The sequence below is a fragment of the Astatotilapia calliptera genome, chromosome 17, assembly GCF_900246225.1.
Source record: "Astatotilapia calliptera chromosome 17, fAstCal1.2, whole genome shotgun sequence".
Taxonomy (NCBI): domain Eukaryota; kingdom Metazoa; phylum Chordata; class Actinopteri; order Cichliformes; family Cichlidae; genus Astatotilapia; species Astatotilapia calliptera.
The window spans coordinates 29736144-29751652 of record NC_039318.1 but is presented as its reverse complement, the minus strand read 5'-3'; the positions used below and the strand labels follow the sequence as shown (position 1 = coordinate 29751652).

Here is a 15509-nt window from a genome sequence, read left to right as displayed (position 1 = left end):
ACATTGTGTACTATATCATTTTGTATTTACTGAATATAAAACCTGGTGAGAACTGGATGAGTTTTATTATGTCTTGATATGGCCTTAGAATTGAAAGAAAGTGTTTTTGTGAGTTTTTTATGACAGTTAAGTTTCATCAAATGTTCCTTGGTGATGGTTCCTACTGATGTGTAGCTTACATAAGAGATAACCATCGGCTTTGCTAAACTAAAACTTGATACTTAAAACAAGGATACCATAAAAACTCTCTACATTAAATCTGTTTCTAAACTATATAATAATGAAAACACCAACAAAATTAATGAATATGCAAATGTCAAAAGAAAGAACGCACTTACAGCATGTTTGTAGAAGCAAACCTATTAATTATTCACTAAGACAACTATTTGTAGTAAAAAGCCCCTGTGGATTCACTGTTTACTATGCTACAGTGCATATGTTAATGCATATCAGATGATGTTCAGGCGCCAATGAATGTTATGCTGAGACAGTGTGTATCAAAGTGAACCCGATGCAGAGGGGTGAAACCGTGAATAATTCTCATTATGTGCAGATTCTGTGATCCATTTGACCTGTAAAGCAAGTAAACAAAGCTCATGATGCTCTAAGAAAGCCTTAAAACAAAATGACATGGTGATGCAACACCCTGACTTCATTGATTCTGTGCTGTGGCTACATCTTTATTTTCTTGGTATGTCCCCTGCTGGAGTTCGTACATGGTGAGAATGACATTATGTTGCAATGAGTGCTGTGGTGAAAAATTTCAAAGTTCAATCAAATGCAAATTCAATTTATGAACAGTGCTCCTAAAAAATAACATTGTATACCAACGGATCTCCGATAGTATTCTCACCAAAGTCAAACTACTTTAAAACCAAGTTAAAATATTCACCAGCGCTCTTTTCACTCTTTGAAAGCCAATTAGGTGAAGGTTTCATGGAAATCGGGGACAGCATTTGATCTCCTGATGTCATTTTGAATTCAAGAGGGAATAAATTACACAAATTCCAAAATTAAAAAGCCCATTCCTCCACCTCTCCCTGTCAGATCTCCTGTCACTTATCCAGATAAAATCTACAATTAGGTGATTTGATTTTTTTTTTCCACACTTTGGTTATTTGACAAAAGCTTGCACCAATTTAAATGCGTATTTGATTTATGGTAGCAGATGCTAAAGCGTAATCAAAAGTGCAATTTAAAATGAGTTTTAAGTGTCTGAAGAAAAGCACATCAACACAACAGTCCCTACATTACAGAAAAATGAATTCAATCTCGATGGCCATGGACGAGTCATGTAAATGACAACGCACTGAAACTGATAATAGAAGTAATATTGCGCCACCATGTCACCAGTGCTTCCATATTCTTTGTCCTCGGGCAGTTTCAGAGTGTTTCTTCATCTTGTTTCCTCCCCCTGCGAGCCTAGTTTGTGAAACACCACCGTCGCTGCACACAAGAGCACACCCACTCAACCTCCAGCCTGCTGAGAGCACTTGAAAGCAATTTTCTTTTAATCAAGTTCACTATAAAAGCCCCTCTGATGCCAACCTGAGCAACACTACCATTTTGGGGTTTTTTCCCAGCTCCATCCATTGATTTCTTTATGAGCAATATGAAATGCTGTTTACCTCAGAAAGAGAATTTGCAGAGTTTATTGCTCTTTCTGGACAGATGCAAATGGTGTTGCGCTGTTGGATGGTTTCAAATTTGAAATAGTTTTAAAGGTCTGCAGCACTTATTTTCATCACCTTTTCTGAAAATGTCTATAAGCGCAGAATAAATTTGAGTCTACTGAAATTTACTGAAGCCTAAAAATATTCTGTGGAAAAGATTTTCCATAAATAAACCAGCAAATGTTTGACTCTGTTAATTAAAGAGATACTGAAAGAACTGCAACTGTATCCATTTTATTGCTGTATGTGGTCGGGTTGGCCTAAAAATAACCGTTTAAAAAACAGATAACAGGCCTAAAACAGAGGTTTACAGAGGAGATCACTCTTGGAATTTCTTGGTGGAATCATTAAAGATGTAAACACTTTAAATGTGCTATAATTGTGGAATTTTATGAGTTAATGTGTTTTTAAAGGGGATCTATCATACTTTTCTTTATTATCTGTCACATATACACCGGTTCAGTGGTGGATGCTCTCATTAAACAGGGCAAATGTTTTAAATTATGAAATCACCGCATGCACTAGTAGTCCATTTGAGCCAAAAGCTGATCTTAATGTTCAAGTTTATAGATGTTTTTTACCTGTGGATATCAAAGATCCAACATAGCTGATTTAAATGGCTAAATGAACTCCTCGACATGTCTTGAAGATCTCCAGAGTCCTGGTAACGAACTAATCATCTGATTCAGGTGTGTTGACCCAGGGTGATATCTAAAACCTGCAGGACACTGGGCGTTGAGGCCTGGTGTTCCCCACCCCTGCCTTATATGGTCATCTCAGGCACGTAGCTTTCACTGCCCCACCCACCTGCTGTTCAAACCAGTCAGACAATTAGAAGAAATTTGGTTAAATGAGGGGGAGGCCACAAAGGGAAAGGAGCCAAAGCAGCCTTGTTCAGGAACTGTGCCAAGGCACAGTTAAAAAATTTGGAACTACCCTCCATGTAAGTCCACTCTAGTAGAGTTCAAGAATAAAAAATATGGAGTTGAAAAAGTGCCCAACAGATCAATCTTAATAAAAGAGAAAATCCTAATCCTGGAAAAGCTTTTTAAACACTCTCAGATGATTTATAATGTGAAATTACTCCAAAATTGCATTTATAGTAATTGTAATTCTACTAAATGTGATTATGCTTGATATTTTTTTTTTTTTTTTTTTTTTTTTTTGCGCACACTCAGTTTGAACTCTTCTTAAGCACTTTCAGCACTTGTGCCTCCTCTTGATGTCCTCGGAGGAAATAAGTTTCTGCTGTATTAAATTAGTAAAGAACATATTGTAGAACCACTTAACAGTCACTGACCTTGAAAGCGAAGTGCATATGAATGTTTCCCTGCTGCATTGGTAATTCAGGCGCCGTTTCAACAAGAGCACCTTGTTTGACACATTGCAGATGTGTGTCCAAGTGCTTCAGCGTGGCATCAAATGACAAGTGACAAGCAAGCAAGGAAACATCAGTAATTATTCATGCATTTTCTAGGACCTGCAAGTAAGGTGATCTGTTGATTTTGTTAACAGAACACGGCAAAAATGTTGCAAATGTGGCCTTTCAGACTTTGACTTTTAATCTTTAATGTGCGCCTTCATCGGAGAACTAAAGAAGAAACTGTCAAAATGTAGCAGAATGTGGCAGTATTTTTTTTTTTTTTTCAGGCCACATGACTATTGTAAACCCAGAAGTCCCTCTTTTGGCATTACTTGGTCTTCACCAATTTCTGTGAAAAATATTGTTGTTTAAGCTAAAGCCATTATACTTATTTTCTTACATACTGTACATATGTGGGGTACTGATGGATGCTCATGTGGTCAGCAGATAGATAGATAGATTGATCTTCTGCATAGATGATCATGTCAGACACCCAGTGCACCAAGATAAGATAAAGAAGGATTATTTTGCACTGTGAGTAATACAAAACTAGTTTCCCAAGAAACTAAATATAGAGTGTACATGCAGGTTAATCTTTTGTGTTTTCTTGCTGTAAATAATGCACACCAGGTTTAGTGGAGCTGTTCAATGCAAACGGCTACCTGCTTCAACCAAAATGCAAACCAAGATAGGATGATTTGATTCTTTGTTGTCATAAAAACACTCTTTAGAGCTGCTTTTGTTAAAATGTTACACTATTTGAATTTGTGCAATTTGCCATTCTTTGCCAGAAGATGTTTATGTGTAGTTCATATTTTAGTTCAAAGCATATAATCACCTCATTAGCCAAGATGAACTGCATACACTGTATAGGCGCAGAAGAAACGTAGCAAAAGCCTAACTCACTGTCTACCTAAAGATTTCCTGTCATGTTTGCTTAAACTCTGAAGACTGTTTCCTAAAAATTATTAAACAGAAACACCAGCCTTGCAAAGATTTCAACCTCCGGGCTAAAAGCTTCTACCCAAAAAATAATAATAATTTAGTTTGACGAGAATGAGAATAGTGTGTGCTTGGTGTTGAATTTTCTTGCAATTTTTTTTGCAGGTCAAGCGTACACGATGTACTAAGAGAGTTTGTGACTGAACCTGAAAAGACTGATCGTCCTGAACACACAGGTGAGTCTCACTGTTCTTGCTGTCTCCTAATAACAAGGATCCTTGAAATGATGGATGGTAGTACGAAGTTAACATCAGACATTGTGAAGTGTGAGCAATGCCTGGATGATAAGTCAAGTAATCCCTCAGAATATTTATAGTGTTTTATACCAGAAGGGATCTGACATTTTTATTACATTGATTCACCTCCATGTAATCTACTGGAACAGAAACATGATTAAAATTTAAAAATCAATCATGCATTTGCCATTTACAGACGTCTGCATGGCGTCAGGGCAAAAACACATCAAATAAGTGAAAAAGACGAGTCTCAGAGATCAATACTCGAACTATTCTTGTCTTTGAGTTAGCTGGACTCTTCTTTCTATGAATTTTAAAGTTAAACACGTGTAACCATCAGAGAAGCTGCGCCATTTATCCATATCCTTCGCCTGCAGCAGTCACTTCCATAAGGAAAACATGTTGTGCCCATACTGCACTGAAGCCATTATCAGGTCTATCCCTGAGAACAAAGTGAATTCAGCCTGCAGAGACACAAAGTCTGTAAGAATAATGATTACTTCCTACGACATATACCTTTTGCAAAGTGCACATTTTCTCGGAATATATAAAACAATCCATGCATAGGTGCCCATACCAAACCAACTCTGGCATAAATAAATAAATGAGAAGTTACATGATCAAATTAAGTAAATGAAATGACTCAGTGGCTGCCCTGCATAATGAAACACTATTATAAGGTATTGAAAGTATTGCAAAGGCAATGGTGCTGAAGTCTTTGCCAAGCAATAAACTACTTATCAGGAGAAAACAGAGTTAGCAAGAACTATTGTCGCTTTTAGAAAGCATGAAAAGACAGCCTAATGTGTTTTAATGAAACTCTAAGAAAGAACCACTTTAAACTTTAAAGGGTAGTTTAAGCAGTAAAATGAGAAATGAAATAAGTCCTGAAATATCTTTATATTGCTTTCTAAAGTGCACTGGCTGTGCAGTAGAACTTTGTGAGGGTGTGAATCTAAGTGGAAAGCACACACGTTAATAGCTACATTTCCTTGACTTTTTCTATTTTCAGATTCAATCTTCTATTTTCAGGGGGGAGCTGCACCGGTGTAGAAAGCCGAGGTGATTACTTTCGGTATCTGTTTGTATCTCCCAATAATGATGATGATGATGATATCTGGAGCTTAAGATGCAACAAAAACACTGCGTTATGCAGAGTTCACCTTCCAGTCTGTGTTAATGAGATGACTCCTGCACCCATATGCTGCTGTTTAATTTGCAGAAACCTGCATGCTGCCGGTATGAAGATGGTCAGTGCAGTCATTGTGTGCATTATAGAATATATGCAGCTTTCGACGCTGAGTATGCCACTAGTGAATGTCTGAATGTCCAGCTGTGCGGCGAGCTCATCCTCCCTGAGGTAGTTACGCGGGAAAGGATGATGCAAGTGGAGCAAAATATCCGCATTACCGACACAGCCTTAAATGCTGTGTTTTGTCACATTTTTAATGATCGTGCCCTCACTAAGCTCAGGTTGCGACGTATCAGCGCTGACCCTCGTGTGCTGAGCTCTGGTAACACCTTCCAATCTGTGTTAATGAGATGACTCCACTCCGTCTACGGGTCACGGTGATATTTACAGAAACCGTTGTAGCGGCAGAGATCCGCGCCTCCCTGCGGTGCGTCCTCGCCTCATTTGCATAGCTTTCAGACTTCCCTTCCTCACTCTCCCTGTTTCATCGCTCTCGCTGTGCTCCTCCGTGATCGACAGGCTCCTTCACACTTCTCTCCAGTTTGTGTCGCACATGTTAATTAAAGCCTCTAATTAGCTTCCCGTACTAAAAGGCCGCATTAAATCAGAGTTGGAATGGCAAATGATTCCTGGCATTAGCATAATTGTGTTTTTGAAGTGTAAAGATTCGGGCATTAGGGATGCTAGCACGCGTTTTTGTTTCAATGATTTGTTGTGTTTGTGGCTCAGGGCCCAAGGGGCTGCTGGAGGTTGGCTGGGTGGGTTCTGGGGCCTCAGGACCCTACAGGGGCCACACGCTAATGAGCCCCGCTATTCTCTGATGAAGCAGATACAGGAAAAACAAAGCTGCAATGTAATACCCTCAGGTGCCCCTAAGAGTCCATCACAGCAGAGTTTGCTATATGTGCAGAGAAAGTAACAGATAGTAAACCAGCCCCCACCTTCTCATAACCATTGCATCACTCTAAAATTGCAAATCACATTCAGAGGTACCTCAGTACTTACAAGCTCTGTACATAAAATAGCACTTACAAATGAGTCATCGGCTTGGTGATTGTTCGAAATGCTCTGAATCACAGCTGAGCTGACAGCAACTTTCAAAAGCCATTGATTAGATCTGTAATGATTTTGTGCATTCGATTCACTGTGCTGAACAACTACAGTTTACTAATGTTCTCAAAAATTTCACATTTCATAAAGCAAGCTACAGAAAGCAGAATTTAAATCCCACACACGGTGGTTTAAAGTGTAAAAGAAGCAACTACAAATGTAGCTATGAACTGCAAGGAGTGTAATGGCAGGATTTAGTTGCTATGGAAGCAAAGAGAGTGACAAACAAGCAAAAGTACATCTGCAAATTTTTGGAGGTTGTAATTTTCGGTTTTATTAAACCTGACCAAGCAGGAAAATTAGTCTGAAAAATTAACCAAGGGGCAGCCAAAAACTGCAGTTCATCAACTGGCCACTTGAGGCTGACTCCCAAGAGTAGGTCAATCCCCAATGACTCCTATATTAAAAGGCACAACTTGAGTAGTCCATGATCATGTTTACAACCATGTATGGTCATGATGACACAACAACTTTATGTGGGGGGAATTTTTTGTTAAAGGCCCTCAATCAAAAAATATTGAGGCATAGAGTTCTGAAATATTGGGAGCAGCTGAGGAGGAAAAAGATGGGTGACAACATAGTCCGCTAGGCTGCACGGCAGCGAATTGTATTGCAATTTTTTGAAAATTTAATCTTTTGAAAATTTAAAAAAAAAAAGATTTTTCATGCTTTTTGACTGAAATTATAGTATTTGTTTGTATTACTTAGCACTCAAGAGCCGTTACATGTGTAAATTTCATTTGCTAGATTAGCCTTTCTAGCACATGTCCATAAAGGGTCAGTTTCATCCTTTCTGCAGCTTAAGCAGAGGCGCCCCACCTCTCCCCAGCCACCTCCTGCAGCTCATCTAGGGGCACACCAAGGTATTCCCAAGCCAGATATAATCTCTCTATTATGTCCTGGTCCTGCTTCAAGGCAAATACAATCAATTCAGGATTAAAAAAAACTTTTAAAAAAAAGGGCTAAGAATAGCCATGTCAATCTTTTATATACAGTTTATGGTAAGCAACCTGGTTGAAATTTTGGAAAATGTCAGTCCCAGTTATCCATAACACTATAGAGCCACAAAGACGTTTGCATCTGTTTGTGGGAGTTGTAGTTCCACCCTAATGTGAGAACATATTGTCAAAAATAAAACCTGTATATGTCCGTCAGCTGTACTCAAACTGTCCTGTCGCAGGAGAGTGATGACTTCAGGATCCACTTCCTTATTAGTGTTAGACTCTGATGCCCCAGGTCATGTCCTCTATTATAGAGTGACATATCTGGATTTACAAGTGATTAGTGCTGTGCACGTCGTCAGCTATCAAACATGACTGAAGCTGTCAGCATCCCATGAATCGTGCCTTGGGGTAAACATGATGTACTTTTCAGGAGCTTCCTCTGGGTGAACTCGCTCACTGCTTCTGTGGTGAAATTATTCAGGGTGAACTCGTCTACCCAAAGGCGCAGTGGTGGAACGGTGACAGTTTGGGGGTTGTGTGATAGCTGAGAGTGTTGTCATATGAGTTATTATTGAACCAGCCAGACATACCACAATGCAGCACATTCCCGCTCTGGCCTTGATTCCGCTCCAGGCATGAAAACCCATTAAGATGCATTGCAGAAAAGTTGAAGAAATGATGTAAGGAGGAGGCAGCAGACAGAATTATTACCACTTCTACACAAGGCTGCCTTTAATATCATTAATTCTAATTAAACGATTTTTCTGTCAGCAGTCAAATCATTTCTGGGTTTTGTTTTTTTATCCAAGACCAATGTTGATTACATAACGGCATACTGCCACGTTCTTGAAGTGACAGATGTAATTATGTGGAATGATTTTTTTAATGGCTGCAATATGCATTTTTACTTTTGAGAGAGAGAAAGAAAGAAAGAAAAACATTAAGAAAAGACGGAAAGCAATAGAAAAGACAAATTCAGAGAAATATGGAGACTGCATGCAGCGCCAGACTCTGTTTGGAAGTCTAACATTCATTATGTCTGTTTCACTGGTGCTGTTAGTCAGAGCTTAGTAGGAGATCGCAGCCAGCCAGCAGAGGAACCAAGGGCACTGCCAGAGGCTTGATTTACACAACAAAAAGACATTTCACCCTATGTGACCTGGACAGGACTTTAACATTGTTTCTCAAAGTTTTGCCAAGTTTATGTAGTTGCAGCTGCCAAAAGGAAACTCCGCTAGAACGAGCTGTGAATGTTGGCCGCTGTGCCCCCGCTGCATCCATCTATTCTTGCTGCATCTGTGTTGATTGCAGCTCCAACTTCTGTCAACAAGTACATGAAGTTTGAACTTTACTTAAGCTGCAAAAAGACACTGAGGTCTGTCGTTATAGAGGAGTCAAGAGTTACTTGGCATTGCGCAGAGCAGAAAATAGCTAAGTTCAACCCAGTGATTGCCTTTATAAACAACAGTAATAAACCGAGACACAACAGCACCACGCAGCTCGCAAAGCACAAATCATGTAATTATATCATTTCTGTGAATGTGGTTTCCTCTCTCATTCCCTTTCTTCACTTAAAAATCAAATTATTTTGGAGTCTGGAGCATTATGGAAGTGCATTACACAAGAAGAATGCATAAGAATAAAGCTGACAACTGGTAGAATATAGGAAATGGCGCAGGTATTGTGTTATGCCTTTGCAATATATTAACTGACCTGTTGATATCACTGTTTTTATCTTGATAAATAAACTTTAATGCCATAAATAAATGCAACATGACTAAGAGTCTTTGGCTTGCATCAGCTAATATACTTACAAGAACAGTGCTGGCATGCTAATAGAATATTTGACAGGCAGTCTTAACACTTTAGCACAAAGCAGAGTTAAAGATTATAAGAATATCTTTGATTTTTCAGGTATTTGGCTGCAAACGTCCATCCATTTAATTCCATTTAGCCAATTCATATTGGCCCTTGTGGGCTGTCTTAGGATGAGAGCCAGGAGCGGTCTCGTCTCACTGTCATGAACAGCAAATATGACGTCAGCAAACACGTGATGCGAGCTGTGCTTTTGTGTCGTTTTGGCCCTTCGTGCAGGTCAAACCTCCACCAGGTTAAAGGCATGAGTATGTGACTGTGTCAGTTCTTACTGCCAGTTTATATCAGATTATACAGAGGGAGATGTTGCAACAGTTTGAAAAGCAATTTCTTTGCCTTCAGCTTTGACTTCTTCTCTTCCTATACCGGCGCTGATTTGGACCAGTGTTTGCTCGCAACACGTCCAATCCGGCAAATATAATGGACCCATAACACAGAGAGACAGACTCACACACAGTCACATCTATGGACATTTTAGAATCACCAATCACCTCAAGAGAATATTCAAACTTTAAAAGGAAGGCCAGTCAGTGGATTTGAACCATTGCTTTGTAATGAGGGTGCTAACCACCCTGCCCTTCCTGATGCCAGCAGCATAGGTTATTGCAGTTTTTTTGCAATGTATTTAACAAGTTGTCTGTCCAATTAGTGTAGAGATATGTTTGTCAAACAAACAAAGCAAAAAAACTATACAAATGACAACTTTATTGCTGTGTTAAGAGAACAAATCCAAGGACTGACAGAGTCATGAGGGAGCCATTATGGTGAACAATTAAATTTTAATAGTATTCAGACTAAACCAAAATAGCAGATTGAGCCAGAGTGCTATCTGTAGAATCACACAGGTAATTCAATAAGAATTGTTTTTCCTCTCTAACAGCAGTTGGCAACACATAAAAATCCAATCGCCTGAGATGTTTGTGTTCCAAGAAACCTCTCATAATCTGCTCCACATATCTGACAGATGGGTAGTCGTTAAAGCGCGAGTGTTACATAGCCACAGGTCTGTGTTCCAACATTAGATTCGTAGATTTCAAATGAGCCATGATGTGCTTACAGGTGTGCATTTATTGGCCGTTTTACAGCAGCTTCAAAAGTGACTCAGCTAACCAGAAGTAAGGACCAAAGCAATCTGTTTAATCACTATAGAAATAAAACAGATCTGATTTATAATGTAAGGTTCACTCCTATTCTCCTGAGATATTGAAGCTATTTGACCAATGAGTAAATTCATCAGCTCAAGTTCAACATGTACGTTGTTTCTGCATTTAAAAAATAATAATTTTCTTTGGTTTTAAAGGTGTTGTCAATAACATGCAGGCATTGTAAAGTGAAATGTGGGCGTTCACCTTTAAGAAGCACTGACAGACAGTCTAGATAAAAACAAGCCGATGGCAAGATGACAGGCGCAAGAATAAAGTGATATTTTAATTTGAAAAATCCCAGCACCTCATTTGAGTTGGGTGGAGCTCCAAACACCAGGCAGTGTCAGGTAAACACACACACACATTCTCGCTCTTTCTCTCTCTGCAGCTCTGATTGAGTGAAAGTGTCTGCGTTGGCGGTCAAGGTCAGCTGATAATGGGAGAGATTGAGGACAGGGTGAGGCGGCGGGGGGGTCGGCAGCAGTCTCAGGTAATGAGATTTACGACCCTGAGCTCTCACTGCGCACCCCTCTCACACTCATCCCCCCCCAACCCCTCAGCTAACATGATTTATAGATCTAATAGTCGTCAGCGCTCCTGCCTAAGATAGAGCCTTCACATTATCACAGAAGGAAAGTCATCCGTTCAAGAGGGCAACAATACAGAGACAGCTTCTTAGATGTTTCTGCATGTGTTTGTATGTGTGTGTGACATGCTAATGCTTCAATGCATGAAGACATCAGCGTGTGCACAGATACCTTAAGAGCGGAAATAGTTTATGTTTGTATACAATATAACAATACAATGCAACAATAGATCATTGGGCGATTCAAGGCATCATGTATCGTCAACTGGTTATTACCCAGCTTTTCACCTGTGCACTTTTGGTTTTCTGGCTTCACTGCTGTTTTGGTTTTAACACTACATATTTAGAAGTAACTAGCAATCAGTTTGCGACTAGCTGATGGACATTCACTAATGTTGATAAAGAGCCATGTAGTTGTTGGATGCCAAAGCACAGCTAATTAGAGGACAAATAACAGCCTTAACATTCAGCAATTCAACTACATAGACTAAATCATCAAATAACTCTGTTTTATTTTAATTTATTCACTTACTTTCTGTCAGTTTTCAAGTATGGAGTGGTCATGATTCTAAAAAACTTAAATGCATTTCGACCAAAAGTTGTTGTTTTTTTGGACTCTTAGGAACAAAACCTTTCCCTTTCATGACTAGGGATGGGTACCGTGTCCGGTGCCATGATGGCACCGGTTCTGACATAAACGGTAGTAACCAGACCGAAAAGCAGCGCACATTTCGGTGCTTTATTTCGGTGCTTTTTTTTTCCTGAGCTGTGATACACTTCTAGCCAATAATTTTACGTTTCCGAGGATAGTAGGCGGGGCCAGGTACGTACGTTCTTTTAGAGCAGAGCTACAGATTAAAAATGCCCAAGGCGAAGCGGTCAAAAGTCTGGCTGTACTTCACAGCAAAATATGCAAACTCAGCAGCCTGCAACAAGTGCTTTAAGATGATACTGTGATACTGTTAAAGGAGGTAACACCTCAAATCTGATGAAACACCTGGCGACGCATAGCGGTTTTTTTTTTAAAGCCCAGAAATGCGCCGTATGATAGCTTGCTGCGAGACCTCACACCGAGCGCATCTACTGTGCGTGGGTTGCCTGTTATCTGACCCGGAGTTAGCAATATCCCCCAAAAACCCCGAAGAGGAGAGTCCTGGCCCCTAGCCCTGCCAGTGTAGCAGAAATGATGAGGATGATGATGGCAGCAGCAGCCGTTCTTCTCTGCGTGAGTAGCTTAATGTTGTTTGTGTGTAATTTACGTTGAGTAGGCTAACCACGTTATTACATTAATGCATGTAAGGTGAACTAGCAAACATCATCATAGCTACATGCGGCTGTCTTCTTGTTTGATGGCAGATACTCCCTTCACCCTGGCCAAAAAGGCTAAAATGACCAAAGAAAAAGTGGAAAACAGCTAAACATGAGAGGTTTTGGACAAAGTTTGTGTTTTTTCCATTGATTAAGCACTGCTTCCAGCCAAGAGTGATACCATATATGCGCCATAGCTGCAGAAAAGGCTAACATTGTTATCTTTTTACAAAAAACCAGCTGAACATGAGAGGTTTTTGGACCAATTTTGTGTTCTCCATTCTTTACGCACCGGTTTGAGCACCAGCACCGTTTCAAAAGTACCGATTTGGCACCGGTATCGGATAAAACCTAAACGATACCCATCCCTATTCATGACAGTCACCAGTAGCAACAGATATAAAATTTAAGAAGTGAACAAGTTAACTGATCCTCTCCAAATCCTAGCCAAACTGGGATCACCTAGCCTAACCCATGCATTTTAGGATGAACACTGGGAGGTTCAAAACCCCAGCCTGGTTTAGAACCTAGGTCCTTTTTGCTTTAAGACCATAAATCCAAGCTCATTCAGACCAACACAAAAAATGACCACCAACCTAGCTAAAGTGGGAAATTTCACAATTTTCTTTCTTAAGCTTCTTAGCAAATAGTTCAAGCCATTTGGCATTTTCAAGCAACTACTAGTGAAAAGACCATTGGCAACTCTAAAGTGGGAAGATCACGAGATAAACTTGTCTCATTTTGAAGTGATTATCAATGTCGGTGCATGATACTAATGACTGACATATGGCAGGATAGTAAATACATCAGAGGATTACCTAGGCAACCAGAGCATGGAACATCCACTGGGGACCAATTATCAGTATCAAAGAAACTGATGGTTTAAACTAAAGCTCCTTGAGCCAACTGTTGTTGTGATATGGCGCTATATAAACAGAATTAAACTGAAATGAATGGTTGATGGTTACGTGAACACAGGTTTAATTTATTAAACTGTCTTTATATTGATGTCTGCTCAATAACTTTGTATTTCCAGTCGGTTTTATAGCTTCCACCGTTACGTGCATAGTAATATTATAATGTAATACTTAATTGCAGGCAATAATAATGCAAGATGAGACAATCTAAACTGTAATTTTTTTTCCATTAGCAACATAATTGCAAAGAACAACCTCAGTTTTTCCTTTTCATTTCTACCAGTAAACATTTCCAAGTTTTGAAGCTAAGCTAACACTGAACGCAAGTGTTCTGAATAATACTATTTGTTTGCTCAACGTAAACCATGTTGAAGCGATAATAGTCCAATTTAAATTATAATTAAAAATCCAACACAAAAGGCAACTAGCTGCCACACAGAAGTAATGGGATAACTCTGCCATGCCATCCCATACGCTGTTCTGCTCATGTTATAACATTGTAAACAAAATGACAGTCAAGTGAAACAGCACACAAGCAATGCTATTGTTCCAGTACACTGCACAAGCCAGCTGAGGCACTGCGGCGGTAAGGATGGAAGCCATTGAACTTACTGCTCATTACCAGTACAACCTCTCCTGGAGCTGCAAAACAACTGAGGCAATATTTAGTGTCTGTTCAGCTGTTTGCAAACTCTTCTGCACAGAAAAAAAACACCCACCCAACAATATGGTGACAGCCAGATTGCTTCCCAATAGATGTGGTGCTAATATTTGCACTAGGCCGGCTGTACGTGTTGAAAAATATGGTGGATTGGATTTCGAGCACACCCTCACACACATAAAAAACCCCTTCAGTTGTTTGTTCTTACATACTCTCCCATCTTGGTGTATTTTGAGAATTAAACCAATAAGCCCCCCTGCTAAGCCCAGCCTAGTAGTTATTGATGTGCTGCCTTATTATTGTCTGGAGTTTATTCTGTTCATATTCACTGTGTCTGCCTTTGTGCCAAGAAGCAGTTACTTTAAACAGGCTGACACCGAGGGGCTCAGAGACACACAGGCAGCTGTGGAATTTCAGGCAACAAATATGCTGCAGAAATCACATTAATCCTCTGATAGCATTTTTATTAGTTCATGCAATTGTTTCAGGACACAAATACATATTAATGCTTTATTTTGTGGAACAGAACAAAATTAAAGGGGAATTTTCAGCTAGAAAAGGAACATTACACCCAATCATGATAAAGGGGACTTTAAACCAGCAAACACCTAACGGCTTCCCAGCAGCTTACACTGATCAGCTGTGTGCCTACTCAGTGAATCCTTAATGAATTTATTCATGTTCCATTTTCTGGAAGTTATAGTTTTGAGTTAATTTGGGTACAACTGCACTAAGAAATGAGTACAACCAAAAAAAAAATGCAATTTAAACCCCCACCCTGCTTCCTTTTTATCAGCTAATTTTTCATTTATTATATTTTTACTTACAGCAAAGTCACATTTTGATGAAGTGCAACCCAAAATGCAATCAAATGGCCCTTAATTTTCAGCCTCGAGGCTTTTGTGCTTATATTGATACAGTGGTGCAGAAGCAAACAATGTATTTGAAATTATTAAACACAGATAGAATGTAATTGTGTAGTTATTCTAGCTAAAACACTACAACAGCCATCTGTACCTAAGCAGATATACAGACATTTACACTACATATTGTTACACTGAAATTTGTGGCTTCATAGCATAGTGGGCCATACGTTTGTTTAATAAGTGAAAATTCCAAGAAAGGGACAATTCCCTTGGGGGGTTGTGTCGGGAAAGGCATTCAGTGTAAAAAATCTGAAGCCACTGGTGGCTTTTTTACTATTACACTGAAAATTACACACTCACCCATCAGTTTGAACTGATGCCTGCCACTGGAGGGGGAGGAGATAACATTTGCAACTTTATATCATTGACTTTTATACTGACATTTATTACTCTTTATATTAAATACTTCTATAGTCATGTGTACAACAAAAGTATTGCCAATCATTTTGAAATGGAAAATTTTCTGATCTCCTCCCATGTTTTACTTGCTTTGGTTGATTCCTTATTAACAGCTTCTTCTTGCCAGCTGACAGGCACAGCTCATTTTTGACTTTCCCCATCAGTGACAAAA

At 39.4% G+C, this 15509-nt stretch overlaps 1 long non-coding RNA gene across 1 annotated transcript in view; it reads left to right on the top strand.

Moving 5' to 3' along the window:
• Window positions 1-15509, top strand: part of LOC113008797 (uncharacterized) — a 55464-nt gene that overhangs the window by 7874 nt on the left and 32081 nt on the right. The window contains exon 2 of the long non-coding RNA XR_003270065.1: window positions 4144-4214. This is a non-coding gene — a long non-coding RNA (uncharacterized LOC113008797). The remainder of the gene's footprint in view (window positions 1-4143; window positions 4215-15509) is intronic.